This window comes from Pleurodeles waltl, chromosome 7, assembly GCF_031143425.1.
Source record: "Pleurodeles waltl isolate 20211129_DDA chromosome 7, aPleWal1.hap1.20221129, whole genome shotgun sequence".
NCBI classification, from domain to species: Eukaryota; Metazoa; Chordata; class Amphibia; order Caudata; family Salamandridae; genus Pleurodeles; species Pleurodeles waltl.
In genome coordinates, this window is record NC_090446.1 from 1,370,420,011 (window position 1) to 1,370,433,733 (window position 13,723).

The following is a 13,723-nucleotide window of genomic DNA, read 5'->3' on the forward strand; positions in this document are numbered from 1 at the left end:
ATATCAGGAGATCCTGTAGATTCTCATATCTTTTGGGAGAAGCTTCAGACTTTCTCAATGGGTCATGGGCACCAGGAACACAGAAAAGATGTAGGAGTGCATGGAGCATCTGATAATGTTGGTGCGTGGCAAGGGATGTGGATCCGGTGGAGGCTGATGAGGTGATGGTTGCTAATGTTTTAGCAGATTTGTTTCAGAGAGCACTGTCTTATAGAACAGTGAACTGCTACAGGTCAGCTATTGCTGCTGATCATTCTTTGGTGCAAGGGGTGTCCATAGGCAGGAGTCCCTTAGCGTGTAGAGTGATGAAAGATATGACGTAGAAGAGACCTCCTAAATCTAGGTATAATCCTGTTTGGGATGTAGATTTGATTTTAAAATTGTTTCAGAGATGTCCGGGAAATAAATATCTAGGCATAAGGGAACTGTATTGGAAATTAGCAGCTTTATTGTGCATGGTTTTCTCTAAAAGGGTGTCATATGTCAGAGCTTTATATATTAGTGTTACGTTTTATCAACTGCAAGGAGTTTTGTTTGAGATTTGGAAGAGAACAAAGACTGTCAGAATCTGTTTTCTATCCTAAATGTGATGCTTGTCTGAAATTATTAATATAGTAAGGTCTTTCAAAAATATGAAACGAGTTTTGGAGAAATGGAGTGGATCAATTATTGTTCTTATTTGTGAAACCATTCAGGAGTGTTTCCACAGCTACTATTGCTGTATGGGTGAATCAGTGATGAAGGAAGCTGGTGTAAATTTAAATATGTTGAAGCACATTATGTCAGGGGAGTTATGGCTAAGGTTTACTTTAAAGGTGGAAGATTAGAGGACATTTTGAAGTCAGCAGATTGGTCCAATGCAGAGGTTTTTAGAAAGTTTTATTTCAAGGCTATAGAGACTGTTTCAAACAGAGTGTTGGAGGGCTTTTAGCATGAATAATGCTGGGCTCCTGTCTTGCCATAAAATGTCGATTGTAATAGGTTTTAATGCATAGAGAATTGTGATTTTATTAAAGATAAGGAGGCTAGCATTATCCCTCCCGCCCAAGAAGAAAGAGAAGGATTGAAATTATTGGAATATAATAAAGTTAAAAGTGATAAAGGTTGATGTCTTTGAACTAAACACATTTTATTGAGTTTTTAAAAATCTTTGCAGAGAATTAACAAGGGGATATGGTCATGAATAATACAAAAAGGATGTTTAAGAAGAATGCAACAGTAGCGGAAGAAGATGGAGGACAGAAGGCATTATAAGAAACTTGGAAGTTCAATTTCAATTGCTTGATGTTTAAGGTTCTATTCAGAGGTTCTTTGACATGTTTGCTGCTCAGAAGTGGTGAATACAAGGATTGTGCAGAATGCTATCCCCCTTGTCTTTAATAAAATCGGGATTCTCTCTGCAGTAAAACCTATGAAAATCGACATTCCCTTAATTCAGAAAACATTAGCAGAAACAGTACATTGAATCAATGGCACCCCTTTGTCTTCAGGGGATGTGTTATAGGAGACTTAGGGCCTTATTTAGAGTTTGGTGGATGGGGTTATTCCATCACAATCATGATGGATATCCTGTCCACCATATTAAGATTTCATTATATCCCATGGACTTCGTAATACGGTGGACTGGATATCCCTCACATTTGTGACGGTGTACCTCATCCACCAGACTCTAAATCAGGCCCTTAGTCATTGTTGATGGACCTTGAATAAGGATACATTGAGTCTTTAACCTTTGAAATCGTCTTGGTTACTGAGTTTCCCATGAAGTTAGGAACCCTATGGTTAAGACTGCATAATCATGAAATAAAGTAGCATAAAGGGTACATTATGATAAGTTCCGACTATTATGGACAAAGATGTTAGCTAAGACCTACAATACAGCCTAAGCAGTCCTTAACGTGCATTGCCTTGCAAGAACTGATGAAATTACAGAAACCATCTACATTTGCCTCTGCATTCAGAATATAACTGTGCAATAGATTTTATGCCAGGAGTCCCAGTCCCTCAAAGGAGACCCTATCCTTAATCCCGAATTAAGACATAGGGCCCTATTACAAGTTTAGTGGATGGAAAAGCCCATCTGCCAAACTCACGACAGGGTGGCAGCCGCCGCTATGGAGATCTCCCCGCTGGAGTAATTAAGTGTTTCCTGCTAGGTCGGCGGGCGGAAAACTGAGCCTAGCGAGAAACAGGGTACAGCACTGTCTCTGGCTCGTAATCGAGCCGGCTGAAATGCTGTAGCCTGTAGGGTGCACCAACACCGTCACAATGTTTACTGTCTCCTGTCTTTGGATGGGTGCTGGTCAGTGGGGTCCCTGCACTGCCCATGCACTTGCCAAGTGGATGGGCAGTGCAGGGGCCCCCTTGGGGCTCCCTGCACCCATTCTCCACCAGCCTTTTCATGGCGGTGCTACCACCATGAAACCACTGGAAGAGAAGGGGATCGTAATCACCAGGGCAGCGCTGCTTGCAGTGCTACCCTGATGGATTAGGACCACCACCATCCTCCAGACTGGTGGTCCAACCACCAGGTTCGTAATGTGGCGATCGGACTGCTGCATTGGCGGTGGTCCAGACCGCCACCGAGAGTGTGGCAGTCTATATACCGCCACATTCGTAATCAGGCCCATAGTACTGAAGAATTATTTAGAAGAGAATGTAGTCAAGGGGTTTACTTGTCACTCTTTGTCCTTGGCAGGGCACCAGTCTTTTATCCCAAACCAAATGGCGAGTATTGACCATGTTTTGATTATCATTTATTTAATTAAGTTACCATCCACAATAGACATGCTCTCATCTTCGTATTACTGGGACAGATGAAAAAACATCCAAAGTCGTCTGCAAATTGAATCTTAGAGGAGCCTGGAATTTGGTCCTTATTAGAAAGCGGTAAGAGTGGAAAACTGCATTCTGTACCGAAAACAGGGTCATAGCTTCTTCGGGGGTGTTTGGTGTGTTACACCCCATCATAAATGTATTATGTAATAAATAGTTGGGTACAGGAACTTTAAGTCAGGTAAGATAATGTTTCTGTCGGATTATACCTGGGTTTATTTAAATGCTCACTCAGACAAACTCAAACTCATACACTCTCATTTCTATTTCGAAGGTATTAAAACATGGTTATTTTACAAAATACTGTGTTTTAAGTACCCCTTCACAATCCGCACTTGTTTCCCTCTCCACTGGCCCTTAAGCCCTCCTCATGCACTGCTTCTCTTATAATGATTAACATGACATGTCAGTGTGATTGTCAGAAAAGCTGAAGCTCACACCCCCAAGACTTAATGACCGAGCTACACCCCTGTCCAAAGATGATCACTACAAATATTGGATGATGCTTTTTGGTCTCAGCAGCACTCGTACCACTTTCCAACACTTTGAGCCTCATTACGACCTTGGCGGATGGGATATCCCACCTGCCTTATTACAAGTTCCATAGGATATAATCGAACTTGTAATACAGCGGATGGGATACCCATCACGTTTGGGATGGAGTGTCCCATCCGCCAAGGTCACAATCAGGCCGTTTGTCCCTGATATGTTCAGTAACATGGTAAAATATCAGGACAACATGCATTTTTGTCAAAGCTCTTCAAGAACATTGTAAACAAGGGCAAGACTTTTAGAAGTGCCGTATGTTAGCAATAACTGGTCAGGCTTTTTGAAGGCACTTTTTTAATATAACTTATAAGGCATCTTATAACATCTAGTGTATGTAGTGTTTTCACTGCTATATCTTTGGGATTCTGAAAGAAAGTCTGAATACCACTGTTTTGTTTAAATGAAATTGTGTTGGTACTTCAGGGGTAAAATGAGAACTTGTTTGTAAAATTACTTGATTATCCATGAGCAGTATATATGGCTCTTTGACAGTGAAAGCTTGTATCTTACTTACTCTTCTTGCTGAAGTGAGTGCAAGTAACAACACCAGTTCCCAGGAAACCTATATGAGGGTTGCTTTATGAATGGGTTCAAAGGGTCTCTTCACTGGCTGCAAGAGGACTGTTTTGAGTTGCCAAGGAATTGGAGGATTTTTTAATGGATGAAAAGTCTTTAAAAAAATTATTTACTAATTCTATTTGTCGACAAAGATGAATTATTTGACGATCTCCTATAGTAAGATATGGCAGCTAAATGTACCTTAACAGAAGAATGAGACACACCTGTTCTAGACAAATGAACAATCACAGTAACATCTATTGAGGTTGTGATGAAATTGGATGAATAACATTATCCAAACATTAAAAGAAAAAAACATTTCCACGGATGCGTTGTATTAGTTGGTTCAGATCTGGCTATAACAAGGATTTGTTTACAATCCTGTGGATGTCTAAATGTGAGAACTCATTGAATTCAGGAGCCAGGCTGATAAGTTCAAGGATTTTGGGTCTGGTTGACAAACATGGTTGTTGTTCCTGGTGAGGAGATTGGCTTCAACTTCATATGCTTTTTCTCCGATAGGAGAAGTAGCTTGGTGAACCAATATTGACTGGGTCACTTTGAAGCTATCAAAATGATCTGACATGGCTTCCTTTTCATGTTTTCAGGCCTTTCTGAATCATAGGAATCCGAGGGAAAGCATAAGAAAATATTCCCATCCAGGCTCTTGAAAAGGTATTCCCGCATGTCTGTGATTGCTGTTGGTAACTTGCTTTGAATTGGCCTTTTGGATTTTAAGCTGTTGCAAAAAATTCTTGTTCAGTTACCCCTGTTGTGCAAAGATCTTGTTGAGGGTTTGTTGACTGAGCTCCCATTCATGACACAAATTTGTCATCTTTCTTAACGTATCCGCCACTAACTGTGATTGCCCGTGACATGTTCCACTTTCAGAATAACTTGGTGTTTTAATAACCATTTCAAAATCTTTTGCTCTTTGAAAGATAGGAGGTGAGATCTTGTTCCTCCTTGGTTTATATAGTGTGTTGTTGCAGTATGTATCAGGACTGAAGAACCATATACTCTTGGCAGAAAATCCTGAAGACCTAATGCTACCACTTTTATTTCCAGACAAATGATTTGGTGAGATTTTTCTTGGGAAGTCAATGTTCCACTGATGTCCAGATCCTGTAAATTAGCTCCTTAACCCTCTAGGAAAACATATCTAGGTTACATGAATTGTGGTTTTTCAGCCAAGAATGTAAGACCTGTTGTTAGGTTTGATTCTTGTGTCTACCAAGGAAGAACAGTCGTCAATTTCATAATGTTCACTATTTTGTTGAATGAACCCTTTTGTTTGAACCTACTGTTTAATTCTTCCTGAAGACCTCTCATTCGTAGGCGACAGAAAGCAACTAAAGGGGTGCATGATGACATCATCCCCAGTAGAGATTTGTAAAGTTATACTGAAAATGACTTTCTTTTCATAAATGTGTTTGCTAAATTAGATCAGTTTGAAGTGTTTGTGTACTGTTGGGAATGCTTTGTCGTCTTTGGTGTCTCGAATGGCACCTGGAAACAAAGGGGGTGATTCTAACTCTGGCGGGCGGCGGAGGCCGCCCGCCAGAGTTCCCCCCTCCAGAACACCGCTCCGCGGTCAGGAGACCGCCGCGGTGATTCTGGGTTTCCCACTGGGCTGGCGGGCGACCGCCAAAAGGCCGCCCGCCAGCCCAGTGGGAAACAACCCTCCATGAGGATGCCGGCTCCGAATGGAGCCGGCGGAGTGGAGGATGTGCGACGGGTGCAGTTGCACCCGTCGCAAATTTCAGTGTCTGCTCAGCAGACACTGAAATTCTTTGTGGGGCCCTCTTACGGGGGCCCCTGCAGTGCCCATGCCATTGGCATGGGCACTGCAGGGGCCCCCAGGGGCCCCACGACACCCCATACCACCATCCTGTTCCTGGCGGGAGAACCGCCAGGAACAGGATGGCGGTATGGGGTGTCAGAATCCTCCATGGCGGCGCAGCAAGCTGCGCTGCCATGGAGGATTCCTTTGGGCAGCGGAAAACCGGCGGGAGACCGCCGGTTTTCCATTTCTGACCGCGGCCAAACCGCCGCAGTCACAATGCCCTGCGGGGCACCGCCAGCCTGTTGGCGGTGCTCCCGCCGACCCTGGCCCCGGCGGTCCTTGACCGCCGGGGTCAGAATGACCCCCAAAATGTTTTGTGATGGTTGAAGGGAAGATTTCTGCTTGTTTAATGTAAGGCCCAATTAACTGAATATTTACAGACAAGCCTTGGTTGACTTCCTTGCAGACCAACAAGAAAGAGCCTTTATCAGTCAGTCCTCAAGGTAGGGTAAACTCCATGGCCTTCTTGTCTCAAATAAGCAGAGCAAGACATTTTGTGAAGGTGCGAATTGCTGATTGGATGCCAAACGGAGAACTTTCAATTGGTAATGGCTGTTGGCTACTTCAAATCTAAAACATTTCAGGTGTTTTTGATATGTGGGAATATGGAAACAAGCATCTTGGCAGTCCAATGTTGGCATGCAGTCTCCGTAAGTAAGGAGTAGCAGAATTTGTTATAACATGACCACACAAAAATGGCAGTTTTTTTAGGTTTTTTGTTTAGTTCTCTCAGGCCCAAGATAGGTATCCGTCGTGCAGATTTCATTTTATGAACAAAAAGTAGGAATAGAAACCTAAACTCCTCCGAAGAAATTGTACTTTTTCTATTGTTCCCTTGTTTATCTTAGAGATGAATCCAGTTGTAGTAGGTTTTGAATTAACTCCCAAGTGTGGCTGACTCATACTAAGAATAAGACACAGTGGTCTGGTGTAGTAAGATTCAAATTTGAAAAGTTTTTGGTTATGTCTTAAATTGTGTGGATTTCACACAATTTTAGAAAGGGCTTCAGAAACATTTGCACACTGGAAATATTATTTAGAGGGATCACTGCGTACCCTCACTATCTGGACGGATCACAGAAACTGAGGTTTCCTAATGACGTAACTAACTAAGAATGCGCAACATCCCTTTTTAGGGTCGAGCCTGCGTTGCATGCGCTCGCGCATGCGTATCGCAGCGAGACGCTTTTGGTATTAGAAAAGGGCTCGGAGCCCTGTCGACGTCACGTCAGTGTTTTTCATTGGTTCGTGGGCTTGCCTATTAAAATCTGCTTGCTTTCATTAGTCGAAGGCATGCATATGTCATGCCTTTTCCGGTGGCTAGCCCTCCTCGAGCGCATCGACCAAGTACAGAAAACATGCGAAGCTCGCTGTTTTCTGTCCAGCTCGTGGACTACTTTTTCTCTATTGTACTAGTGCGATTTCGCTTGGCAGAAGTCGAGCGCTTTACACAGTTAATTGCACTTTTTCGGGTTACGTACATAAATGCACTTTTGCTGATAGGTGAAAAGTCTGGTTAGGAGTTTACATCGCTATCAGCTTTAACATGAGCAAACGCGAGACCCGTTGCATTGCAAATGCTTGTTCTTCTTGATTTTGCTGTAACCTCACATACTGACCAGGCTTACTGCATAGACAGACTGGTCCCTTGTCACAGCAAGGGAATGAGGGAGATTCCGCTATCGAAGATTCCCCTGTCTAGCCTAGCCTTAAAGTTCATTAATTGAAGCTCAGGTACTGCTACAGATTAGACAGAAGCAGCAGGAAGCACAATAGCAGCAATGATTGCAAAATAATGACACTATTAGTGGAAGGTACATGAACTGTTATTTATTGAGGATCAACCTATGGAAGAACTTCAGAATGAGATATTCACTTTATGTCATTACACTACTTGGCTAGGCCACTTGAGAGTTAAAAAGGCCATAGTCATGATCTCAAAAATTTTTGGCAGTGTAATTCAGAAGCATGGTCAAAGGCAATGGGTCTCGCCTTTGGGTCGTATTGCCTTTGTGATTTCCTTTTGGTAATGCTCTACAACAACAGGTTTGTTTCCAGTGCCATGCAGCACCTTGAAGAAAAAAATGGAAAAAAGGTGCAATGACTCCTACTGGTTTTCGTGTCTTTCCACTGGTGTGTGCACACATCGGAATGCATACATATGCCAGTAAAATGAAGCACGTGCCATTTGCTCAAATTTGCAGACACCACATGGGTCAGTAAAATTTAAAAAGTATTTTTTTAGGAAAAAAGTGCAAATTTCTTTAAAAAAAAAGAATCACAGGCTGGGGAGTAAGAGAGTAGCGAATGGGGGACCTGGTGAGGTTGAGAGGGGAATGCCTTACACGAGGAGGAGGGAAACATGCAGATGGAGGAAAAGCACACAAGAGAACACTAAGCACCCAAGTGAAAACATAGCGAGCAGGTAAGAAGCACACAAGGGCGAGCACAAGATAGAGCGCGAGGGGATGGGCAGAGAGTACACAAGAGAATCACGTGTGCAGCTTGTGTGCATTTGGGGAACACACGCAAGACAGAAGTAGAGAGCCAGAAAATACATGCACTCTAATAGAGTACTTAACCTACATGAAAAAAGTTCCCTAGAAGTGGAAGGATAGAAGCCAGCCAGTCAGAGGGAGGATAAAGAGGCTATGCTTCAGGGGAGGGATAAACACAAAATTATCAAGTTGGGGCAAGGAAAGTGAAGACAATAAAGTTAACCAGTGGTAAACAATGGGAGGGCTGTAATACTCTGTAAGTTCTTGGTAAGCCCACAATAGGTCATTTGCTACCAGGCAGCTTACACTGTTTGGTAGCCACAACCTTAAAAGAACAATAGAAATTTACATCAAGCATTGTGCAGTCTGTACCCAGAATAAGAAAGAACAAAGTAAGTGTAAGCCAAAATGTGTTGCCCTTTTTACCTTACTGATAATAACCAATATTAGCTACCAATACTCCTGCAGTGCTGCATCAGTGATTAGTCTGCAGATATTTGTTGATAAAATGGGAAATGATGGTATCCCCCTGGGATGCACCAACATCACAACGTGCCTGTTATTTTGTCCTTCAAGCAAAATATATATATGTGTGTGTCTATATATATATATGTATATACATATATATATATAGACACACACATATATACACCATATATATACACACACACGTATATACACCACAACAATTATATATTACTGAGAGTCAGTAGCCATTCTGTAGTTATAGTTCGGAGTACCAGAGGAATTCCTTATATTTTTGCTTGCTAATAACTTTTTCAACATTTGATGAAGATCCAGAAATATTTGCAGACCTATTTTTTCTTCTTTGGTTGTTAATGCAAATTTTGTGGTGATTTGTTAAGGGGTGCAAAGGAAAAAGGAGGGTACCAAAACATGTTTTTCCACCAATCCTTTTTTCATAGATGTTTTAGATAGGCTTAGCAGCAACATGGCTGAACGGATTCACATGAAATTTGGCAGGAAAATAGATTATGGTGTGAAAAGGATCCTTTTTGTTATTTGATCTGAAAGTATTCAGTTGCTTTTTGAGTAAAAGGGGTAAAAAATTGGTGATATATTGGACTGCCGTATATTGCAGTACATGGCGATGGCGAAACACAATTTGATTGGTTAATGAAAGCCCTTGCAAAATGAAAAGGCAGCCATATTGTTTAGACCACACTTTGTGTTTGTTCTGTTTGAACCTCAAATATAGCTTATTATCTTGTATGTAATGTATAGGAAGAAATGAGGAAGTTTAGCAAATTCTGTAGAGTTAGGGAAAAGTATTTTCATTGACTATAAACCTTTAAAAACGTTTATAAAACAAGCATAAACTACATACATCTTAGAGTTATAAGTATATATTTTTAATTTCCAAGTTATAATTTGTGCCCCACCCAAAATTACTCACGCACCTCTGTACACAGTGTCATGAACTTGTGAAACTAGATTAACTTTAACTCGTGCCTTCAGCCATTTACAGCTTATACCCTTTCATATTAAATGACATACCATGTAAAATTATAGCATTAATAAAAACTCACAACATCTCAAATTACATCATTTATGAGAAGACTGTGCATGGTAGAGAGCCAAGTTATAGTTCGTGTAGTCTGGCTAGCAAGTTCACATATTTAATTATTTTACTTTCTTGTATGTGCATTGCATTTTATTGCTTCAGTTTTTAGGGGCTTTGTCCCTAAATAAACTTAATTGACTGACTAACTAGCGACCTCAATCTTTCATAGTCACAATTATGAAATTAGTTGGAAACATGCTTATGGGCTCCTTCTGCCCTAAAAGTCCACTGCTGACCTGCCAGTCCACAAGAACTATTGCTTAAGTTCTCTCCTTCCTTTTCGATCCAGATTTTGAAAAGATACTTGTTAACCAACAATTTTCTAATTACCTGGAGACCAACAACATATTACACAGCTCTCAGTCAGGGTTTGGGGCAAAACACAACAGGTAAGCTATTCTTCTAGTTGTCTCTGATGAGATTAGGAGGAGCCTGAATGAAAGAAGACCTGCTGCCCTCATCCTGCTCGATGTCTCTCCTGCCTTTCGACCAGTTTCCCATTCCATCTTTAAAAGAAGACTGCAGGAGATCAGAATCTACTTGAATATATTTGTCCCAATCCTTTTCATCTTACAGAACACAGGAAGTATATTTACTTTCAATTCTAACTTGGTTACCTCAGCATGTGGATGGTCTCAGTGATTGTCCCTGAGGCATAAACTATTTAATGTATATTTGATCCCATAGCTGACGCTGTCCACAATTTTGACTTTGATGTTATCTTACACTGATGATACTTGGCTCATCGTGTCCACTGATGAGAACAGAATCTACCAGTCAATTTCTGTGAATATCTGAGATCAGTTTCCTACTGCATGAGGAATAATTATCTCAAAGTGATAAAACTGAGATCATCTTGTTTGGCAGAGCCAATGCTATCTAGACTATTGAAAGGTGGCCATGTGAGCTTGGCACGACCCCGATACCAAAGCTAAAAATCTTGGTATTCTCAAAGACAATTCACCTAGTATGAAGATACAGATCTCTGACGTCTGCTGGTCCTGTTAATGGGCCCTTGAGTATGTTGACGAAAATATTAAACTGGACCCCTCTTCACTACAAAGACTATCACTCAGGCACTCATTTCTAGCTGCCTGGATTATGGCAATGCCTTTATATTGGCACCACTGATTCCTTATTAGCCCGGCTTAGCTTTCCCTGCCAGAATGGCTTCCAGGCCCATTCTAAAACAACTCAACTGACTACACATACATGATAGGACAATTTCCAAATTTGTATGCCACGACCATAGAGCTCTTTACACTGGTAACCCTGGCTGCCTTCACAGGCAGGTACGTTTTAACTTTCCTAGCAGAGCTCTGAGGTTTTCTTTCTTTGCTGTTGGGCATGTGCATTATATTTAGCAGTCCATAATTGGGGACCAATCTTTTTAATACTTGCCAGCTGTGTATTGGAACAAGCAAACTGTACATATTTGCTCCCACAATAACATTGTGAACTTCAAGAGGCTACTTAAAACTGGATTATTTTAGTTTTATGTAGTGCTTCACCTGATTGGCTTTTTTGTCTTCATCTTTCTCCGCCGAGATTCTCCTTTGGGGTTATTTTGCTAGCCACCTACTCAGTACACTTGTGGACCTGTGAGTACTGTGCCAAGAAGAAAGGCTGCAGTGCTGCTGGAGGACTACCTCTCTACTGGACTGCTGCTTTGCTGGACTCCTGCCTTGCTCTGCCGCCTGCTGTTCCCCTGCCTGGGTGAGAAGGACTGGACCTGCATCACCACAACCCAGAGTGGCTCCAAGGACCAGCCGTTTGGTCTCCTGATCTGGGGTCTCAGGGACATAAATACTTCCAACCAACCTGCTTCTGCACGTGGATTCTGCAATCTGAGAGTCTGCCCTGCCAAGTCAGACCCCCCAGGATATTATAGCATGCAGTTGCCTACAGTTGCAAGTTTTGCAGCACCATAAGTGGCAAATTTGCAGAATAAAATTGTTTTTTGCTGCATTTTTTCCCTAGAAATGCTTACAAGCCAGTTAATCCACTTAAAGTTTTGCTTCACCCTACCTCTGACTCTCCCACCCTCCTTTATCAGTATTGCTTGCACCCCGCACCTGCACTCCCACCTTCCATTGTCTTTGTTGCATATCTCCATTGGCTCTCTGTTGTCCATGATGACCCTCCCACAATCCCTCCCCCTGCTTTTTGTGTTGCCCTCCCTCTGTGGCCTATGTTGCCCTCCACTCAACTTAACAAAACAAAAAACAAGCATTTGCAATGCAATAGGTCTAGCATTTGTGAGAGTTAGAGCTATTGGTGTTGTAAATGATAATGTCTTTTACCTCCGTGTTTTGGTTTGGAGTGTACTGGATGTATGCCAGGTGCCACAGCAACCAGCCCAAGCCTGTCACTTCAGGAGAGAGAACACAACAAGGTCTCCATCTTGGGAGTGTTTTTGCCTCATTCCTGTGATACTCTATAGATGCAACCCTTTCTATTGTGTTTACCTAAACTTTTATAGCACCAGACAAGCGACAAAGAGGGACCTTTGTGGCATTTACCCCGGAGAATGAGGGGATCAAAAGAGTTAAGAGCAAAGAAAAGGAGCTAGCCATATATTTCTGTGTGTTAAACTTTTAAAATAATTATTCCTCTACATTGGCAATACCAGCCTAACTTTTAAAAACATTGACTGTATATAAAGAGAATAACAGAAGAGGTAGCTTAACTGAACTGGAGGCTTCAAATGCTAGTACAGTGGTGAAACAGAACTTCAGTGGTAGATGGGCCGACAGGACAATTTCCGGAGGTGCGACATCTGTGAACTTGGGTCAGTGTTTTAAATGGAAATACAGAAGGGCTGGCACTCTGTATTCATTTAAAGCACTGCCTTTGGTTAATAGTCTTATGACAGCCCTCGGCTCAGGACTCGACTCTGTAGAACAGATATGTGTACCTGAATCTCCTGGGTCTTGACAGTGCCTAAATGTGTGCACTGGCTGATGGTTTTGAAGTCAGAATTATCTGTGTTTGGGTGGCTACTCAAAATTTGAAGTCTTGGCCTTGCCATCTGGACCACTCAGAGTAGAGCGGGAAGCCTGAGTTTGGACAATAGTGTTTTTGTGCCTAGCCCAGTGGTGCCCAGTGAGGCTCCTACAGGGCTGGTTCATTGGCATTTTCTTGGGCTATGAAATGCATGTTTGTTTTGGGAATCCAAGGTAGGCCCAGAACCATGTCAGAGTTTCTTGATACCCACATAAGATAAATCATGTAAAAACTATTTATATGGAAGTTATTTACACAGTTTTTTCCCTGCAAGCCTGGCATGGATCTTGCCTGTTTGTTGTCTTATACAAAAAAGACTTCAGTCACAACAGCACATTTGGGTTACATAAGTACAAGCGGTGGCTGGTCCTGGTGGTCACCGTTTGCGAAACAACAGTTCTCCTGTTTAAAACATCTCCTGCCCATGGAGTCTTTACTGTTACTGTCCAGGATTGACTTTGAGATGTAGTCCTTGGGGTGTGTACCCATATAAACAAACACACGTATATTACTATACACATGGGGAGGCATGGTGAAGCACTGAGAGGAACACCAGTAGAAGCAGGAGTGAGAAAAGGGCCATTTGATAGGGTCAGAAAGATATTTTCTTTACATTGATTTCCCATGTACTTAGTAACCATGGCAATCAGAAATAATGCACAGTAATAGAGTTTACTTTAAATGATTCATGGGAACTTAGTGGAATGGTTATGTGAAGCCTGGGGTTGAAAGAGAGGAGAGCAGGTTAAACATTACTGGACTGTGACAGGGATGCATGGTTAATTATACACAAGAGCCCAGAGGGTGATGGGAGAATGCTGTGCGCCTGTGACAGTGACTGAGGGG

The 13,723-nt window shown here is 42.0% G+C and overlaps 1 protein-coding gene across 2 annotated transcripts in view; it reads left to right on the forward strand.

Annotated features, from left to right (window-relative positions):
- The window catches only part of LOC138246326 (excitatory amino acid transporter 2-like), a 1,049,947-nt gene that overhangs the window by 32,134 nt on the left and 1,004,090 nt on the right, over positions 1-13,723 (forward strand). Inside the window, exon 1 of one of the 2 annotated variants that reach the window (XM_069200835.1) lies at positions 4,550-4,617. The exons of the other annotated variant lie outside the window; for it this stretch is intronic. The gene's annotated coding sequence lies outside the window, so the exon portion shown is untranslated. Of the gene's footprint in view, positions 1-4,549; positions 4,618-13,723 lie in introns of those variants that run through there. 2 annotated transcript variants of the gene reach the window in all.